At 49.8% G+C, this 21,191-nt stretch overlaps 1 pseudogene; it reads left to right on the top strand.

The window, feature by feature from the left end:
- LOC121574889 overlaps positions 1 to 21,191 on the top strand; it is a 46,597-nt pseudogene that overhangs the window by 15,086 nt on the left and 10,320 nt on the right.

Below are 21,191 nucleotides of genomic sequence, written 5' to 3'. Positions count from 1 at the left end.
TTTCCTGGGGCAGAAGAGTATCCAAGAATCAGGCAGGTCCGGGGTCACAAAACAAGGGTGAGCCAGAAGCGCGAGCACACAGGTTCCGGGTGTGAGCTTTGCAGACGATCTGACAAAGGAGAGCTGAAAGACAGGACTTTAAATACTGGGAGAGGTTAGTGGGTAATGCAGCGCAGCTGGCAGAGTAATTAGAGCCGAGCAGAGCAGGGACAGGTGGAGCTAGTTAGGCTGAGTAGAGAGAGAGAGATGAGCAGAGTGGAAGATAGTGGAAACACATTAAGGTGGTAACCCGGTGGAGTGAGAGGGCTCATGACAGAACCCCCCAAGGGACGGCCCCAGAAGTCCCAAGAGCAACACCACGCCGGGCGGGAGGAGGGGAGCCGGAGGAGGGCTAGAACTCCTCAGAACGGTCCCGAGCGAACGCCCTCATCCTCGGAGGAAGCCGGAGGGCCGTGGTCGGGAGATGGGACAGGTCCGAGACAGGATCAGGCACAGGACAGGAAGCCGAGCGGGCAGGACGGTTAGGGATCCCTCTGGGGCGGCCCCCTACGGATTGCAGGTTGATCAGGATGCCGTTGGTGGAAGGCGGTGATGAGAGTCCTATCCACAATCCGACTAGCTGGCACCCAGGTCCTTTCCTCAGGTCCATAGCCCTCCCAGTCAATGAGGTACTGGAGACCCCTACCCCTCCGTCTGGACCGAAGCAGGCGGCGGACGGTGTAAACCAGACCACCATCGACGAGCTGTGGAGGAGGAGGACAAGGCGCAGCAGGGACCAGCGGACTCTCATGAATGGGCTTAATCTTAGACACATGGAAAGTGGGGGTGCACCCTCATGGAATTAGGCAGTTGGAGCCGGACAGCAGTTGGGCTAATCACTCTTATGATAGGGAATGGGCCAATGAACCGAGGTGCCAACTTCTGCGACTCCACCCTGAGTGGCAGGTTCCTTGACGACAACCACACCCTTTGACCAACATGGTAGGTGGGAGCAGGGATTCTCCGACGGTTGGCCCCGGTAGTGTAGCTGGCAACGGATCTGAGAAGTGTGGCTCGGGCCTGTGACCAGGTGCGGCGACATCGACGGGCAAACGCAAGTGCAGATGGGCAAGTAACCTCCCCCTCCTGACTGGCAAATAGAGGAGGCTGGTATCCATAAACACATTGGAAAGGGGACATACCGATGGCAGAGCAGGTCAGAGAATTGTGTGCGTACTCCACCCATGTCAATTGCTGCGACCAGGAGTGGGGGTTGCGTGAAGTCATGCATCGCAGTGCCTTCTCGAGCTCCTGATTTGCCCGCTCTGACTGCCCATTGGATTGGGGATGGAATCCGGAAGTCAGACTGACTGTGGCTCCCAGCAGGTGACAGAACTCCTTCCAAAAAGCGGAGGAGAATTGTGGACCACGGTCAGAAACTACATCCTTTGGCAGTCCGTGGATCCGGAAGACGTGTTCCAGGACCACCTGGGCGGTCTCCTTGGCGGTTGGGAGCTTGGGGAGGGGGAATGAAGTGTGCCATCTTGCTGAATCGGTCAACTATGGTGAGAATGACGGTCTTGCCCCTTGAAGGGGGCAGCCCGTGACAAAGTCAAGGGCGATGTGAGACCAGGGACGTCTGGGCACAGGCAGGGGCTGCAGCAATCCGGCTGGGGGCTGGCAGGACGACTTGTGTTGGTTGCAGATGGGGCAGGCTTGGGACGAATTCCCGTACATCCTTTCTCAGAGCGGGCCACCAGAACCTCTGGGCGAGCAGGTTGTAAGTGCGGGTGGAGCCAGGGTGACAAGCTAGGCGGGGAGTCATGTCCCCACTGAACGACCTGGGACCTTAGGTTTTCGGGGACAAAAAGGCGGTCAGCTGGGCAAGTGCTGGGACCGGGCTGGTTACGGAGAGCTTCCAGCACCTGTTCCTCAACAGCCCAGGTCAGAGCTGCTACGATGCAGGGACTTGGCAGAATCGACACAGGATCCTTGGAGGGGTTGTCATCCTTCTGGAATTGACGGAGAGGGCGTCTGGCTTGGTGTTGCGTGATCCAGGCCGGTATGACAGAGTGAAATTAAACCTGGTGAAGAACAGGGCCCAGCGGGACTGCCTGGAGTTCAACCGTTTGGCCGCTGGATGTACTCCAAGTTCTTATGATCGGTCCAAACGAGAAATGGAATGGTGGACCCCTCCAGCCAGTGACGCCACTCCTCCAAGGCAAGCTTCACAGCCAGCAGCTCTCGGTTCCCTATGTCGTAATTGCACTCAGAGGGGGACAACCGACGTGAGAAAAAGGCACAGGGATGGAGCTTCCTATCCTCCGCAGCCCACTGAGAAATCACAGCACCAACTCCCACATCCGAGGCGTCCACCTCCACAATGAATTGCCGGTCCACGTCAGGCATCTGGAGGATGGGAGCGGAGGTGAACCTTACCTTGAGGGTACTGAAGGCCTTGTCGGCTGCTGGGGTCCAGGTGAAGGGTTGCTTGGTGCTGGTTAGAGCAGTGAGAGGGGCAGCAACGGTACTGTAGTTCCGGATAAACTTTCTATAGAAGTTAGCAAACCCCAGAAACTGTTGCAGCTTCTTTCTGTTCTCCGGAACTGGCCATGAAGTGACTGCTGATACTTTGGCAGGATCCATTTGGATACTTCCCTCTGCCACTATGTACCCCAGGAAGGCCACTGTCTTGACGTGAAACTCACATTTCTCTGCCTTGGCGTAGAGGGAATTCTCCAGAAGACGATGAAGGACTTGCTGGACATGGCGGGTGTGTTCAGACAGGTCTCTGGAGTAGATTAAGATGTCATCCAGGTAAACGAAGACAAACTTGTTTAACATGTCCCGCAGTACATCATTCACTAGAGCCTGGAACACAGCAGGAGCATTGGTGAGGCCAAAAGGCATAACCAGATACTCGTAGTGGCCTGTTGGTGTATTGAATGCGGTCTTCCATTCATCTCCCTCCCGGATCCGCACTAGGTGGTAAGCGTTTCTGAGATCCAACTTGGTAAAAACAGTGGCTCCCTGGAGCAACTCAAAAGCAGAGGTGAGCAGAGGGAGAGGGTAACGGTTTTTCACTGTGATGTCGTTGAGTCCCCTGTAGTCGATGCAGGGGCGAAGAGATCCGTCCCTCTTCCCCACAAAGAAGAAGCCAGCCCCAGCCGGAGATGAAGATGAACGGATCAATCCTGTGGACAGAGAGTCATTGATGTAGTCCTCCATGGACCTTCTTTCAGGAGCAGACAACGATAAAGACGGCCCCTTGGAGGGGCTGTTCCAGGGAGGAGGTCGATGGCACAGTCGCACGGTCGGTGAGGGGGCAGAGATGTGGCTCTTGCTTTGTTAAACACTTCTCTGAGACCATGGTAGCATTCTGGGACATGGGAGAGGTCAGGAGCGGAGTTAGTAGGTACTGGCCGAGGGGGTAAGTGCGGCAGCAAGCAGGCAGGTTCGGTGGCAGTCCTCTCCCCACTCCCTGATCACCCCGGTCACCCAGTCGAGCTGAGGGTTGTGCCGGGCGGAGCCATGGGTAACCCAGGATGAGGGGTTGGCCTGGAGAGGGGAGCAGGTGAAACTGGATAGTTTCTTGATGGTTTCGGACAGACCCATCAAGACCGGGGGCCGTGACATGAGTGACCGATCCGAGTAAGTGTCCGTCCAGTGCCCGGGCAGGAATAGGAGGTGTCAAACGGAGGTTCTCCAGTCCCAGTTGGCGTGCCAGCTTGACGTCCATTATGTTGGCTTCGGGCGCCAGAATCCACCAGAGCAGCCAGGGTGTGAGTTGAGTCAGAGAGGCGGAGGTGAACTTGCAGCAAGGGTTTGCGGTCGGAGGACTGGATGGTCATTGAGCTCAACCGACTCCCCTATGCCCGGTGAGCTTCGGCTTTAAAGGGCAGGTTACCACACGATGTCCATCACCTCCACAATAGAGGCAGAGGTTTGAGGTGAGCGGCGCTGGCGCTCTGCAGGAGTGAGAGAGAGGCTCGCCCAATCTCCATAGGCTCAGACTGATCAAGCTGACTTGGGTGAGTGGCAGTAGCTGACAGGAGCCCAGTCGGATCTCTCCGAATGCCGGTAGTTGGTGGACCTTGGCGCCCCCTCTCACGACGCACGGGTCTGTATCCTTCTGTCGATCCGGACAGTCAGTGCGATGGCTTCATCAAGAGTGGAAGGCAGTTCATGGGAGACCAACTCGTCCTTGATATAGTCAGCCAAGCTATGGAAGAACGCGTCCACCAACGATGGTGTGTTCCAAGAACTTCGTCTTGCCAGGGTTCGGAAGTCGATGGAATGGTCTGCGACTGTACGTCTGCCTTGTCGAATACTGAACAGTTCACGAGACGCCTCTGCGGTTGGTGAATCCAGGTCAAACACCTTCAGCATCTCCTCAGCAAACAGGTCGAAGGTTGCACATGCGGGGGTTTGACGTTCGAACTCTGCTGTTCCCCAGAGTCGAGCTCGGCCCGTCAGGTGAGTGATGGCATACCCGACCCTAGCCCCCTCCGTGGCGAAGGTCCTAGGCTGCAAGGAGAACTGAAGTCGGCAGCTAGTCAGGAATGGCCGAACCTGGGTAGAATCGCCGTTGAACCGCTCGGGGTTTCCAATCTTGGGTTCCGGGGCAGCGGCTGCAATGACCGGGGCAGGTAACTCCGGAGGCAGGGCTGGTGGGCAGACTGGCTGGGGTAAGGTTGGTGAGGAGTTGGATGATCCTGGCGAGTTGTTGTTGCTGCTGCTGGGACTGCTGCTGGTGCTGCTGGAACTGCTGATGCTGTTGGTGGCCGACCTGAAGCAGAGAGGTGATGTCGCCGCTCATGCGGCCTAGCTCTCTCTCAGTGTGTTCCAGGCGTAGCATGGCGGTGGGTTGCTCAGGTTCTTCGGTTTCCATGTCGGGGGAAGTGTGCGCTTGAGTCCATGATGGTCAGATCGTACTGTCACGGTTCAGACAGACGACAAGAGGACCACAATTGCGCTACACCAGAAAGTTTATTAAAACTTAAGGGAAAAGGGAAGTAGGGGGTGAGTGAAGGCTCCAGGGGTTATCCCGTCCAACGTGCTGGGTCTGTGCCCCCCAGTGGCAGCGATGCGTCCGATGACGCCCGGTGGTTGGTGGTCCAGAAGTCCTGGGGGAGGAAACACAGACACAACGGGGCGTGATGAAACAAGGCAGAAGTACAGTTCAAGGGAAATCCAAATACGTTGTAGCAAGGCAGAAGGCTGGTCAGAGTTACCGGGGTCGAAGAGTAGTCAGGAGTCGTAATGGCAGAAAGCCGGTCTGGTTTTCCTGGGGCAGAAGAGTATCCAAGAATCAGGCAGGTCCGGGGTCACAAAACAAGGGTGAGCCAGAAGCGCGAGCACACAGGTTCCGGGTGTGAGCTTTGCAGACGATCTGACAAAGGAGAGCTGAAAGACAGGACTTTAAATACTGGGAGAGGTTAGTGGGTAATGCAGCGCAGCTGGCAGAGTAATTAGAGCCGAGCAGAGCAGGGACAGGTGGAGCTAGTTAGGCTGAGTAGAGAGAGAGAGATGAGCAGAGTGGAAGATAGTGGAAACACATTAAGGTGGTAACCCGGTGGAGTGAGAGGGCTCATGACATAAAGTGATGGCGAACTTTGGCTAAATTGGCTAATGCATATTCACCTGTTTCTGGCAATGCAGCAATATTTACAATGATCTTGAGTGTGCAATTCCGTCCCACCCCAGAGAGTAAATTCATGTTTTTCGCCAGAGACTAGGTGTTTGTTATCCCTATAGGTGAAACTGCTTGAGTTAATTGATAATATTTATAAAGTGTATTGCGCTAAGAATTGCCTATTTTATAAACTGTTTTTAAACAACAAGTGGTTTGTGAGATGGCTCCAATTATTCAACAGGTCCTTGAAATTGTTTTTGAATAGTTTGAAATCACATGCATAGCCTACTGCGTTCAGGCTAGTGGGTCTTCTTCTAGCCCTGCTCATCGAGAGAAAATGCTGACGTTTTTGGTTTCACTAACTTATTTTCATAGCCAGTATAGTATACCAAATAGTATGGCAACAGCAATACTGTAGGACCGCTCATGAAGAACAGTATTTTGCCTTAAGCTTTTGTTTCCCCGACGATGTGAGTTCACGCAGGTTCCATTTCTGTGGATTGTCAGGTTACTTACAGTGGCTGTATTGTTCATATTACGGGTCATGTATTTAATCATTCTGATCATTCCAGAACTATAATGGCCCAGTCAAAAGGCCTTGGCTTCCACATATGGCACAGTTGACAGGTCTTAATAAGATCAGATCAACTTTATTGTCCCAGAGGGGGAATTTTTCTTGGACATTCAAGCGCCACTGCTCCCACATGACCTACACAACATATAGTACAGATCACCTAATAGAAATAGTACAATTTAAATACATGGTAGGTCAAAATTACACACACACACACACATTTGTGCACACACACACATCAGTCAGTCAGTCCATAGCAGGAACCTTATACAGATTATATTGATGGTCAATTCAGGACAGATGTTGTCCGTTTTGCGTTCCACAGCTAGACACCCTGGTGTAGCCTATTGGTAAATATATGGAGGGAGGGGATCTCTATCGTTCTTGCTTCAGTTCAGGTTTGTTGCCTCAGCCTGCCCCTCAGACTAGAATGTTGTACCTACCTACTGGAAGGGGGACAGGCAGTGCCAGTCAGTACTAGGTGCTGGAGAACAGGATGAGGAGGACAGAAGGCGATGGGAGGTGGGGAGTGACAGAATGATAGGGAGAGGGGATAAGAAGGGAGGAGCAGATAGAGGAGAAGAGTGGAATGGCGGAGGTGAGAAGAGATGGCAGTTTCTTTTGAACAGGGTGTTTTCGGGGTCTTAGTGTGAGGAATGTAGTGGAGCGTCCTCTCAGTCGTACAGTGCACTGCTTTTACTCTGTCACTGAAACTCCTACATTCTGACAGCCCAGCTACACAGACTGATGAAATGCATTAAGTATGCACTATCTATCTATCCAAATTAAATTGTCTCTCCATCGTCCATCAATGCATGTGCCTCATAGAAAAACCACTGCCAACATTTTTTATGGATATGAAATATCTTTGTGGTCCTTATTTAAGGTTTGCAGACTTCGTCGATGAGTAAAGATTGCCAATCTGCCATTCTACTTTTCCATGTCAAGCGTTGCTACACCTTTATGTTGATTTTGATGTCATTAAGGTGGTATGCTGTTATACACTGACTTCCTCATCATCGTGATTCTAAATATCTATTTTCATGCTTCACAGGGAGAAAAAACAGAAAATTCAAGACATTAAAAACAACATAAAAGAAGCTATAGAGGTCAGTAATTGGTGCTGTTTACTGCTGATTTCTCCCTATTGGTTACATTGTTTACATGAGCAATCAGTACTAGTAGTCCAATAGAGGAAATCTTTAATACATTTCAAGATGTACAAAAACATACATTTTTGTCAGTAGATTTTGTAAATCAAGGTTTTTCTCTTTTTCCTCCATTCCAGACTATAGTGACAGCCATGAGTACACTCACACCCCCAGTCCGGTTAGCCAACCCAGCACACCAGTTCCGAATCGAATACATCCTAAACCTAGTAAATTTTGAATTTACATCGGTAAGTATTTTTCTATCTAATTAATTAATTACACATTATCTCTGTCATGTTGGCATGTTTGAGGGTTTTTCTCTGAAGGTGCACGTCAGGTAGCCACCCTCTGGGCACTACAGTTGTAATGGAGGTGGTTGGATAAACCACGCTCATCTGATGACTGACCTTGCCTGTGACCTGAACATTTGTGCCTAGGCTTTAGCTCAGTGGGCTAACACAGTCTGGTTCGAACCCTAATTGGATACTACGATCTCATTCTGAATTCGTGCCCCAAATAATTATCTCCATCTCAAAGTTTTCAACTGTTGAAACTATGAACATTAGTCAAACTGGCTGCTAACGTGATATAGGTCTATGTGTTTCAATTGAAGGTAGGAAGGAATAGGACCAGTCAGTGAATAGAGGAATAGGACCAGTCAGTGAATAGGACCAGTCAGTGAATAGAGGAATAGGACCAGTCATTGAATGGAGGAATAGGACCAGTCAGTGAATAGAGGAATAGGACCAGTCAGTGAATGGAGGAATAGGACCAGTCAGTGAATAGGACCAGTCAGTGAATAGAGGAATAGGACCAGTCATTGAATGGAGGAATAGGACCAGTCAGTGAATAGAGGAATAGGACCAGTCAGTGAATGGAGGAATAGGACCAGTCAGTGAATAGAGGAATAGGACCAGTCAGTGAATAGAGGAATAGGACCAGTCAGTGAATAGAGGAATAGGACCAGTCAGTGAATAGAGGAATAGGACCAGTCAGTGAATAGAGGAATAGGACAAGTCAGTGAATAGAGGAATAGGACCAGTCAGTGAATAGAGGAATAGGACCAGTCAGTGAATAGAGGAATAGGACCAGTCAGTGAATAGAGGAATAGGACCAGTCAGTGAATGGAGGAATAGGACCAGTCAGTGAATGGAGGAATAGGACCAGTCAGTGAATGGAGGAATAGGACCAGTCAGTGAATGGAGGAATTGGACCAGTCAGTGAATGGAGGAATAGGACCAGTCAGTGAATAGAGGAATAGGACCAGTCAGTGAATAGAGGAATAGGACCAGTTAGTGAATAGAGGAATAGGACCAGTCAGTGAATAGAGGAATATGACCAGTCAGTGAATAGAGGAATAGGACCAGTCAGTGAATAGGACCAGTCAGTGAATAGAGGAATAGGACCAGTCATTGAATGGAGGAATAGGACCAGTCAGTGAATAGAGGAATAGGACCAGTCAGTGAATGGAGGAATAGGACCAGTCAGTGAATAGAGGAATAGGACCAGTCAGTGAATGGAGGAATAGGACCAGTCAATGAATAGAGGAATAGGACCAGTCAGTGAATAGAGGAATAGGACCAGTCAGTGAATGGAGGAATAGGACCAGTCAGTGAATAGAGGAATAGGACCAGTCAGTGAATGGAGGAATAGGACCAGTCAGTGAATAGGACCAGTCAGTGAATAGAGGAATAGGACCAGTCAGTGAATGGAGGAATAGGACCAGTCAGTGAATAGAGGAATAGGACCAGTCAGTGAATAGAGGAATAGGACCAGTCAGTGAATAGAGGAATAGGACCAGTCAGTGAATAGAGGAATAGGACCAGTCAGTGAATAGAGGAATAGGACCAGTCAGTGAATAGAGGAATAGGACCAGTCAGTGAATGGAGGAATAGGACCAGTCAGTGAATGGAGGAATAGGACCAGTCAGTGAATAGAGGAATAGGACCAGTCAGTGAATAGAGGAATAGGACCAGTCAGTGAATAGAGGAATAGGACCAGTCAGTGAATGGAGGAATGGGACCAGTCAGTGAATGGAGGAATAGGACCAGTCAGTGAATAGAGGAATAGGACCAGTCAGTGAATAGGAGAAGTCAGTGAATGGAGGAATAGGACCAGTCATTGAATAGAGGAATAGGACCAGTCAGTGAATAGAGGAATAGGACCAGTCAGTGAATGGAGGAATAGGACCAGTCAGTGAATAGAGGAATAGGACCAGTCAGTGAATGGAGGAATAGGACCAGTCAGTGAATAGAGGAATAGGACCAGTCAGTGAATAGAGGAATAGGACCAGTCAGTGAATAGAGGAATAGGACCAGTCAGTGAATGGAGGAATAGGACCAGTCAGTGAATAGAGGAATAGGACCAGTCAGTGAATAGAGGAATAGGACCAGTCAGTGAATGGAGGGAATAGGACCAGTCAGTGAATAAGAATAGGACCAGTCAGTGAATAGAGGAATAGGACCAGTCAGTGAATGGAGGAATAGGACCAGTCAGTGAATAGAGGAATAGGACCAGTCAGTGAATAGAGGAATAGGACCAGTCAGTGAATAGAGGAATAGGACCAGTCAGTGAATAGAGGAATAGGACCAGTCAGTGAATAGAGGAATATGACCAGTCAGTGAATAGAGGAATAGGACCAGTCAGTGAATGGAGGAATAGGACCAGTCAGTGAATAGAGGAATAGGACCAGTTAGTGAATAGAGGAATAGGACCAGTCAGTGAATAGGACCAGTCAGTGAATAGAGGAATAGGACCAGTCAGTGAATGGAGGAATATGACCAGTCAGTGAATAGAGGAATAGGACCAGTCAGTGAATAGAGGAATAGGACCAGTCAGTGAATAGAGGAATAGGACCAGTCAGTGAATAGAGGAATAGGACCAGTCAGTGAATAGAGGAATAGGACCAGTCAGTGAATAGAGGAATAGGACCAGTCAGTGAATAGAGGAATATGACCAGTCAGTGAATAGAGGAATAGGACCAGTCAGTGAATGGAGGAATAGGACCAGTCAGTGAATAGAGGAATAGGACCAGTTAGTGAATAGAGGAATAGGACCAGTCAGTGAATAGGACCAGTCAGTGAATAGAGGAATAGGACCAGTCAGTGAATGGAGGAATAGGACCAGTCAGTGAATAGAGGAATAGGACCAGTCAGTGAATATAGGAATAGGACCAGTCAGTGAATGGAGGAATAGGGCCAGTCAGTGAATAGGACCAGTCAGTGAATAGAGGAATAGGACCAGTCAGTGAATAGAGGAATAGGACCAGTCAGTGAATAGAGGAATATGACCAGTCAGTGAATAGAGGAATAGGACCAGTCAGTGAATAGAGGAATAGGACCAGTCAGTGAATAGAGGAATAGGACCAGTCAGTGAATAGAGGAATAGGACCAGTCAGTGAATAGAGGAATAGGACCAGTCAGTGAATGCAGGAATAGGACCAGTCAGTGAATGGAGGAATAGGACCAGTCAGTGAATGGAGGAATAGGACCAGTCAGTGAATGGAGGAATAGGACCAGTCAGTGAATAGAGAAATAGGACCAGTCAGTGAATAGAGGAATAGGACCAGTCAGTGAATAGAGGAATAGGACCAGTCAGTGAATGGAGGAATAGGACCAGTCAGTGAATAGAGGAATAGGACCAGTCAGTGAATGGAGGAATAGGACCAGTCAGTGAATAGAGGAATAGGACCAGTCAGTGAATAGAGGAATAGGACCAGTCAGTGAATAGAGGAATAGGACCAGTCAGTGAATAGAGGAATAGGACCTGTCAGTGAATGCAGGAATAGGCCAATAAGTTCCTAGAGGTACATCACATTTACATTTTAGTCATTTAGCAGACGCTCTTATCCAGAGCGACTTACAGTTAGTGAATGCATACATTTTCATACTGGCCCCCCGTGGGAAACGAACCCACAACCCTGGCGTTGCAAGCGCCATGCTCTACCAACTGAGCTACAGGGGAGCTAGGTCACATCAGCCATGGAAGCTACTCCAGTGTGCTGTCTGTCTGTCTGGTGCTTCGTGGTTCAGTAATTAGCAGGTGTGCTCCCCTTGGGATGCTCACAATTGAATGAGGCTCTCACCTGAGAGATGCATGGCCGTGCCTGTTAACACTGATTGTGTTTAATAACGTTAAATGGGTCTGATGGGAGTTCCCCTCTGAAACACCAGGACCCTCAGGGATTCCTTCCAAACTGCCTGTTCCCAGGGTTGGCAGGCAGACGGGTAGGCAGGGCAGGCAGACAGGCAGGCTGGGTAGGCAGGCAGACAGGCAGGCAAACAGGCAGGGTAGAAAGGCAGGCAGGCAGGATAGGTAGGCAGGCAGGATAGACAGGCAGGCAGACAGGCAGGCAGGCAGGCAAACAGGCAGGATAGGCAGGCAGGCAGGCAGACAGGCAGGCAGGCAGGCAGACAGGCAAGATAGGCAGGGTAGACAGGCAGACAGACAGGCAGACAGGCAAGATAGGCAGGGTAGACAGGCAGACAGGCAGGCAGACAGGCAGGCAGATAGGCAGGCAGGCAGGCAGGCAGACAGGCAGGCAGGCAGGCTGGCTGGCAGGGTAGACAGGCAGCCAGGCAGGCAGGCAGATAGGCAGGCAGACAGGCAGGCAGACAGGCAAGATAGGCAGGGTAAACAGGCAGGCAGGCAGGCAGGCAGGGTAGACAGGCAGGCAGACAGGCAGGCAGGCAGATAGGCAGGCAGGCAGGCAGGCAGGCAGGGTAGACAGGCAGACAGGCAGGCAGACAGGCAGGCAGGCAGATAGACAGGCAGGCAGACAGGCAGATAGGCAGGCAGACAGACAGGATAGGTAGACAGGCAGACATGCAGGCAGGCAGACAGGCAGGGTAGACAGGCAGACAGGCAGGGTAGACAGGAAAATAGGCAGGCAGACAGACAGGCCTGTAAAGGTGTTCACTGCAAGTAAGCCTGAAATTCCAATCCAGGTTAAATGTAATTTCTATAGAGATGTATGACCAATATATAGAACACCTAGACACCATGTGTTGTATGGCATTTAAAATGTTTTATGTTTTACTATTCTGAATCAGAAGTTGCAACAGTAGGTGAGAGTTTGCCCCCCAATCCCCCCTTCCGCAAATATTGAATTTAAATTGTGACTTCCTGTATTATACTTATGCTAAAATGTTTATTCTACTGAGCCACTGTTCGTATTCTTATCTTTTATTATTTTTTATTGTTGTTGCGTTGTCGAGAAGGAACCTGCAAGGAAGCATTTCGTTGGACGGTGTATACCATGTGTATCCCGTACATACGACTAAAACTTGGTGAGAGTTTGCCCTGATGCTTTCTATAGATCTGGAGGTCTTTTATATGGTCTGTTGCTGTGCCAAAGGGATCTATGTCAATCTACACTAAATACAGAATTTGTTCTTAACTGACTTGGCTAGTTAAATAAAGGTTGAAAATATAAATATAAATAAGAACTGTGGATTCGTAAAGTATTCAGACCCCTTGACTTTTTCCACATTTTGTTACGTTACAGCCTTATTCTAAAATGGATTAAATTGTTTTTTCCCCCTCATCAATCTACACACAATACCCCATAATGACATACCAAAAACAGGTTTTTAGAAAAGAAAACGGAAATACTACATTTACATAAGTATTCAGACCCTTTACTCAGTACTTTGTTGAAGCACCTTTGGTAGCGATTACAGCCTCGAGTCTTCTTGGGTATTACGCTACAAGCTTGGCACACCTGTATTTGGGAGTTTCTCCCATTCTTCTCTGCAGATCCTCTCAAGCTCTGTCAGGTTGGATGGGGAGCGTCGCTGCACAGCTATTTTTAGGGCTCTCCAGAGATGTTAGATCGGGTTCAAGTCCGGGCTCTGGCTGGGCCACTCAAGGACATTCAGAGACTTGCCCCGAAGACACTCCTGCGTTGTCTTGGCTGTGTGCTTAGGGTCGTTGTCCTGTTGGAAGGTGAACCTTCGCCCCAGTCTGAGGTCCTGAGTGCTCTGGAGCAGGTAATTTTTTAATTTTTTGTACTTTTACCCCATTTTCTCCCCAATTGGTAGTTACAGTCTTGTCCCATCGCTGCAACTCCCCTACGGACTCGGGAGAGGTGAAGGTCTAGAGCCATGTGTCCTCCGAAACACGACCCTGCCAAGCCACACTGCTTCTTGACAGACTGCTCGCTTAATCCAGAAGCCAGCCGCACCAATGTGTTGGAGGAAACACCTTCCAGAAGTCAGCTTGCAGGCACCCGGCCCAACACAAGGAGTCGCTAGAGCCCGATGGGACAAGGAAATCCCGGCCGGCCAAACCCTCCCCTAACCTGGACGATGCTGGGCCAATTTTGCGCCGCCTCATGAGTCTCCCAGTCACAGCCTGCTGTGACACAGCCTGGGATCGAACCCAGGGCTGTAGTGACGCCTCAAGCACTGCGATGCAGTGCCTTAGACCGCTGCGCCACTCGGGGGGCTCTCTGGAGCAGGTTTTCATCAAGGATCTCTCTGTACTTTGCTCCGTTCATCTTTCCCTTGATCCTGACTAGTCTCCCAGTCCCTGCCGCTGAAAAACATCTCCACAGCATGATGCTGCCACCACCATGCTTCACCGTAGGGATGGTGCCAGGCTTCCTCCAGATGTGATGCTTGGCATTCAGGCCAAAGAGTTCAATCTTGGTTTCATCAGACCAGAGAATGTTGTTTCTCATGGTCTGAGAGTCCTTTAGGTGACTTTTGGCAAACTCCAAGTGGGTTGTCATGTTCCTTTTACTGAGGACTGGTTCCGTCTGTCCACTCTACCATAAAGGCCTGATTGGTGGTTGAGTGCTGCAGAGATGGTTGTCCTTCTGGAAGGTTCTCCCATCTCCAAATCCATTTTAGAATAAGGCTGTAACATAACAAAATGTGGAAAAAGTCAAGGGGTCTGAATACTTTCCGAATGGCCTGTATATGGTGGATTGGAATGTCTGTGGCTACTGACTACTTTTCTGAAGCATCTAACTCATTATATTAATGTGTGTTTGTGTGTGTTTGGGCAGACAAGACTGTCTGAATAGCTGCAGCCGCTGCCTCCTCCCTCCCCCCTATCTCCTGGCCCTAGGCTCCTCCCTCTCGCCCTCCCCCCTATCTCCTGGCCCTAGGCTCCTCCCTCTCGCCCTCCCCCCTATCTCCTGGCCCTAGGCTCCTCCCTCTCGCCCTCCCCCTATCTCCTGGCCCTAGGCTCCTCCCTCTCGCCCTCCCCTATCTCCTGGCCCTAGGCTCCTCCCTCTCGCCCTCCCCCTATCTCCTGGCCCTTGGCTCCTCCCTCTCGCCCCCCCCTATCTCCTGGCCCTAGGCTCCTCCCTCTCGCCCTCCCCCTATCTCCTGGCCCTAGGCTCCTCCCTCTCGCCCTCCCCCCTATCTCCTGGCCCTAGGCTCCTCCCTCTCCCCCTCCCCCTATCTCCTGGCCCTAGGCTAGGGCCTACCAGGAACCAGTCTGACTGGTTGACTCTGCCTGCCGCTTCACCACTCTGCTTAGGGTTCTGACAGGGAACAGGGAGATGGCCTGGGGGAGGAAACCCCATAGAGAAGAGAAGGAGAGAGCTCCTGAATATACTGACTACATCCCAATGTCTTCCTTAAAGAGTTTTGTTTCTTCTACTGCCTTTTGTCTCAGTGAACTTCTGGCCATGTCTCAGTGAACTTCTGGCCATGTCTCAGTGAACTTCTGGCCATGTCTCAGTGAACTTCTGGCCATGTTTCAGTGAACTTCTGTCCATGTCTCAGTGAACTTCCTCAACCTATATGTTCATTGTCCTCATCTGTCTCCTCTCCTCTTCTGTCCTTCTCTAAATATAACACTAGTTTGAACCAGGACAAGTGTCTCGCTATCTGTCTGTCCTCAGCTATGTACGCTGATGGGATACCTCAAGAATAGGGACAGGAGTTTTAGCCTACCTGGTTATAATAATTTGGGGGGGTGCTTATATTTGTCCTGTTACACACAAGTGTGTAATGGAAAGTGTTTCTTGCATATTCCAATTCCCCCGCAGGGAGTGGGGTCACAACCATTATACAGCGCCCCTGGAGCAATTAAGGTTAAGTGCCTTGCTCAAGGGCACAGCAACAGATTTTTCACCTTGTCGGCTCCGGTATTCGATCCAGCGACCTTTCAGTTACTGGCCCAACGCTCTAACCTCAAGGCTACCTGCCACATGGTTAGGAGAAACACCTGACCCTACTAATGAATCACTAGTGTTAAAATGCTCGTTGATTGATTTACAACACGAGTGAATGTCAGGATTGCAGTGTGGTCAGAGTGAGACTGACGTTTCTGTTTTGTTTTCTTTGCATGCAGGCATTGGCAGTCATGTCAATTGTCATGTAAGCCTCTGTCTTGTTACTGTCCAGACTCCAGAGGCCTAGTTGGGGATGCTTAGAGAGGCCTTCTCAGCTGGAAAGGGAAGGTTCTGTTCTGTTATCGTGTTGCTGTCCCTCATCGTTCATGTTTGGGCTGCTTGATTTGAAGAACGTTTGGTTCAGTGTGTATCTCTTGTGTCTTGTGCCCACTCTGTCTTCCACTCACCACTGTCAACAAAGGGACGGCTATGGCTATAGGTTCAATGAGACCACTAAAAGGAAAACACATGCAACGCCTGCCCCAAATATGTTATTTTACAGACTAAAAAAAGCGTTCTGATTGGTTGAATTAGTGTTGAATTCCCAATTGACTCCTAGCCTCTATGCTAGCCCAGGGATGGCCAACCCTCCTGGGCAGCTCCTGCAGGATTTTGTTTCAGTCTAACTTTAAACACATATGATCATATTAATGAGCTCCTCCTCAGGATTAGCTGGTGAGGTGTGCTATAATAGGACCAGAGCCAAACCCTGGCTAGGTTAGATAGGATAGATTTAAGCAAGCGTTGCTTCTTCATCTTGCCTTCTGATAGGCTAAAGAAATTTAAAACTTGTAGTGTATTTGAAGTTTAAAAAGGCTTCTGAAGATTTTCCCTTACCAAAAATGTATCAACCCCTTCAAAAATGGCCATTAATTATAGACGGGTTGGCTGACAACATTACGAAAACCCTTCTGTTTTTCCCCATAGTTGTGCACGTGTCGGTTTAGTTGCTAGCGGTAACCTAGCAGTTAAGAGCGTTGGGTCAGTCGCTGGTTCGAATCGCCGAGCCGGCAAGGTGGAATAATCTGCCGTTCTGCCCTTGAACAAGGCAGTTAACCCCCAACAACAACTGCTCCCCGGACACCGATGACTTGGATGTTGATTAAGGCAGCCCCCCGCATCTCGCTGATTCGGAGGGCTTGGGTTAAATGCGGAAGACACATTTCGGTTGAATGCATTCAGTGATGTGCAATTGACTAGGTATCCCCTTCCCCGTTTCCCTTTCCCTAAACAACCAACCTATGATCCACATAATAATTCAAATTTCCTGTTGCTGCAGGATAATTTTCCTGCTGTAGCAAACTGGCTCAAATGAAGATCCTACATATGTAGGTGAACTATCGCTCAACTATCCAATCATTTGAGATGTACAGGAGTGCCGAGGGGGTAGAGCACAGGGTACATGTTCTATTGCCTGAATGAAATGAATACCTGAATTGTAAACAGTGTTGAAGGACTTGGGTTGGGTCCAAGTTGGCAACCGGTTCACCTCTCTACCCATGTACTGGCCTGATCGATCTCTCTGTGTTGTGTTGTTCTGCAGGAGTTCTATGAGCATGCAAAGACCCTATGGCAAGACGAGGGGGTGAAGGCCTGCTTTGAGAGATCCAATGAGTACCAGCTGATCGACTGTGCACAGTAGTAAGTACCCAACACACACAGACTCAAACTTCAGGACAGGTTAAGTATAAATTTTTCTTTTCATTTAACTGTTTTGGTGCTGACGTATTACATTTGTCCAGCTGACAATGGCATCCTCAGTCTACAGTATGGCTGTTGTTGAGATTGTGTTTTACAGTAGCTTGGGTTTTTATTTGTATATGCTGGTGATTTGTGCATACTTCCAATATAGGTTCAGTGTGGCAGTGTTGGGAGGAAGAGGGTTTTATAGTAGAGCTTCCCTTTCCCTCCTTCTCGGCTCATAGCTTTTCATTTCTGGAATTCTTTCTTATCTGTTTTTTAGACCTGCCTATGTTATAAGTCATGCACTGGTCACATGAACCCAGGGGGGGTCATTAAAGCCTTGCAGCAAGATGATCATGAAAACACTCCCTTGTATGAAATGTGATTCTGGTTTGTTATTCTTAGCATCGGGTTGGGACCCGCTCCTGGACCGTCAAAGACAGAAAGGCAGGCAGACGGACAGACGGAGAGGCAGGCAGATAGGCAGGCAGGCAGGCAGACAGACAGACAGTTAGATACAGGCTAAAGGGAGAGAGACGTGTAGATAGAGGTCTTTCCTGCATTGCGGGGTATGTATGTCAGCCCTCCTCCTGTATCCCACACCCAGCAGCCCAGCCTGTGTTGTGGATCAGATGCTGGGCTGGGTGGCCAGACCGGAAGTGCTCCCCTCCCCCCGATGTGTGCTTATGTAAACGGAGAAGCAGAGAAGGGGAGAGGGAGAGCTATTTTTAACTCAGACTAGCTGCAGAAGGAGAAAGAACGAGCAAGTGTGTGTGTGTGTGTGTGTGTGTGTTGGGGAAAGAGAGAGACAACTTTAGCATCAATGATGAAGGTGTCGGCATTAGTGAAAATCTCTGTCTGAGTTAGTGAGGGAAAGTCAAGACCCTCCCTCGGTAGTGTTCCCCGTCTCTGTGGCAGTGATAATGACTTAGTAGTGTTCCCCGTCTCTGTGGCAGTGATAATGACTTAGTAGTGTTCCCCGTCTCTGTGGCAGTGATAAGGACTTGGTAGTGTTCCCCGTCTCTGCGGCAGTGATAAGGACTTGGTAGTGTTCCCCGTCTCTGTGGCAGTGATAATGACTTAGTAGTGTTCCCCGTCTCTGTGGCAGTGATAATGACTTAGTAGTGTTCCCCGTCTCTGTGGCAGTGATAATGACTTGGTAGTGTTCCCCGTCTCTGTGGCAGTGATAATGACTTGGTAGTGTTCCCCGTCTCTGTGGCAGTGATAATGACTTGGTAGTGTTCCCCGTCTCTGTGGCAGTGATAATGACTTAGTAGTGTTCCCCGTCTCTGTGGCAGTGATAATGACTTAGTAGTGTTCCCCGTCTCTGTGGCAGTGATAATGACTTGGTAGTGTTCCCCGTCTCTGTGGCAGTGATAATGACTTAGTAGTGTTCCCCGTCTCTGTGGCAGTGATAATGACTTGGTAGTGTTCCCCCTCTCTGTGGCAGTGATAAGGACTTGGTAGTGTTCCCCGTCTCTGCGGCAGTGATAAGGACTTGGTAGTGTTCCCCGTCTCTGTGGCAGCGATAAGGACTTGGTAGTGTTCCCCGTCTCTGTGGCAGTGATAATGACTTGGTAGTGTTCCCCGTCTCTGTGGCAGTGATAATGACTTAGTAGTGTTCCCCGTCTCTGTGGCAGTGATAATGACTTAGTAGTGTTCCCCGTCTCTGTGGCAGTGATAATGACTTGGTAGTATTCCCCGTCTCTGTGGCAGTGATAATGACTTGGTAGTGTTCCCCGTCTCTGTGGCAGTGATAATGACTTAGTAGTGTTCCCCGTCTCTGTGGCAGTGATAATGACTTAGTAGTGTTCCCCGTCTCTGTGGCAGTGATAATGACTTGGTAGTGTTCCCCGTCTCTGTGGCAGTGATAATGACTTAGTAGTGTTCCCCGTCTCTGTGGCAGTGATAATGACTTGGTAGTGTTCCCCCTCTCTGTGGCAGTGATAAGGACTTGGTAGTGTTCCCCGTCTCTGCGGCAGTGATAAGGACTTGGTAGTGTTCCCCGTCTCTGTGGCAGCGATAAGGACTTGGTAGTGTTCCCCGTCTCTGTGGCAGTGATAATGACTTGGTAGTGTTCCCCGTCTCTGTGGCAGTGATAATGACTTAGTAGTGTTCCCCGTCTCTGTGGCAGTGATAATGACTTGGTAGTATTCCCCGTCTCTGTGGCAGTGATAATGACTTAGTAGTGTTCCCCGTCTCTGTGGCAGTGATAATGACTTGGTAGTGTTCCCCCTCTCTGTGGCAGTGATAAGGACTTGGTAGTGTTCCCCGTCTCTGCGGCAGTGATAAGGACTTGGTAGTGTTCCCCGTCTCTGTGGCAGCGATAAGGACTTGGTAGTGTTCCCCGTCTCTGTGGCAGCGATAAGGACTTGGTAGTGTTCCCCGTCTCTGTGGCAGTGATAATGACTTAGTAGTGTTCCCCCGTCTCTGTGGCAGTGATAATGACTTAGTAGTGTTCCCCCGTCTCTGTGGCAGTGATAATGACTTAGTAGTGTTCCCCCGTCTCTGTGGCAGTGATAATGACTTAGTAGTGTTCCCCCGTCTCTGTGGCAGTGATAATGACTTAGTAGTGTTCCCCGTCTCTGTGGCAGTGATAATGACTTAGTACTGTTCCCCGTCTCTGTGGCAGTGATAATGACTTAGTAGTGTTCCCCGTCTCTGTGGCAGTGATAATGACTTAGATGTGTTCCCCGTCTCTGTGGCAGCGATAATGACTTGGTAGTGTTCCCCATCTCTGTGGCAGTGATAATGACTTAGTAGTGTTCCCCGTCTCTGTGGCAGTGATAATGACTTGGTAGTGTTCCCCCTCTCTGTGGCAGAGATAAGGACTTGGTAGTGTTCCCCGTCTCTGCGGCAGTGATAAGGACTTGGTAGTGTTCCCCGTCTCTGTGGCAGCGATAAGGACTTGGTAGTGTTCCCCGTCTCTGGCAGCGATAAGGACTTGGTAGTGTTCCCCGTCTCTGTGGCAGTGATAATGACTTAGTAGTGTTCCCCCGTCTCTGTGGCAGTGATAATGACTTAGTAGTGTTCCCCGTCTCTGTGGCAGTGATAATGACTTGGTAGTGTTCCCCGTCTCTGTGGCAGTGATAATGACTTAGTAGTCTTCCTCGTCTCTGTGGCAGTGATAATGACTTGGTAGTGTTCCCCCTCTCTGTGGCAGTGATAAGGACTTGGTAGTGTTCCCCGTCTCTGCGGCAGCGATAAGGACTTGGTAGTGTTCCCCGTCTCTGTGGCAGCGATAAGGACTTGGTAGTGTTCCCCGTCTCTGTGGCAGCGATAAGGACTTGGTAGTGTTCCCCGTCTCTGTGGCAGTGATAATGACTCAGTAGTGTTCCCTCGTCTCTGTGGCAGTGATAATGACTTAGTAGTGTTCCCCGTCTCTGTGGCAGTGATAATGACTTAGTAGTGTTCCCCCGTCTCTGTGGCAGTGATAATGACTTAGTAGTGTTCCCCCGTCTCTGTGGCAGTGATAATGACTTAGTAGTGTTCCCCCGTCTCTGTGGTAGTGATAATGACTTGGTAGTGTTCCCCCTCTCTGTGGCAGCGATAAGGACTTGGTAGTGTTCCCCGTCTCTGCGGCAGCGATAAGGACTTGGTAGTGTTCCCCGTCTCTGTGGCAGCGATAAGGACTTGGTAGTGTTCCCCGTCTCTGCGGCAGCGATAAGGACTTGGTAGTGTTCCCCGTCTCTGCGGCAGCGATAAGGACTTGGTAGTGTTCCCCGTCTCTGTGGCAGCGATAAGGACTTGGTAGTGTTCCCCGTCTCTGTGGCAGCGATAAGGACTTGGTAGTGTACCCTCGTCTCTGTGGCAGCGATAAGGACTTGGTAATGTTCCCCCGTCACTGTGGCAGTGATAAGGACTTTGTAGTGTTCCCCGTCTCTGCGGCAGCGATAAGGACTTGGTAGTGTTCCCCGTCTCTGTGGCAGTGATAAGGTATTGGTAGTGTTCCCCGTCTCTGTGGCAGCGATAAGGACTTGGTAGTGTTCCCCGTCTCTGTGGCAGCGATAAGGACTTGGTAGTGTTCCCCGTCTCTGT

The sequence above is a fragment of the Coregonus clupeaformis genome, chromosome 10 (assembly GCF_020615455.1).
Source record: "Coregonus clupeaformis isolate EN_2021a chromosome 10, ASM2061545v1, whole genome shotgun sequence".
NCBI lineage: Eukaryota > Metazoa > Chordata > Actinopteri > Salmoniformes > Salmonidae > Coregonus > Coregonus clupeaformis.
This window is presented reverse-complemented; position numbering and strand designations above follow the sequence as displayed.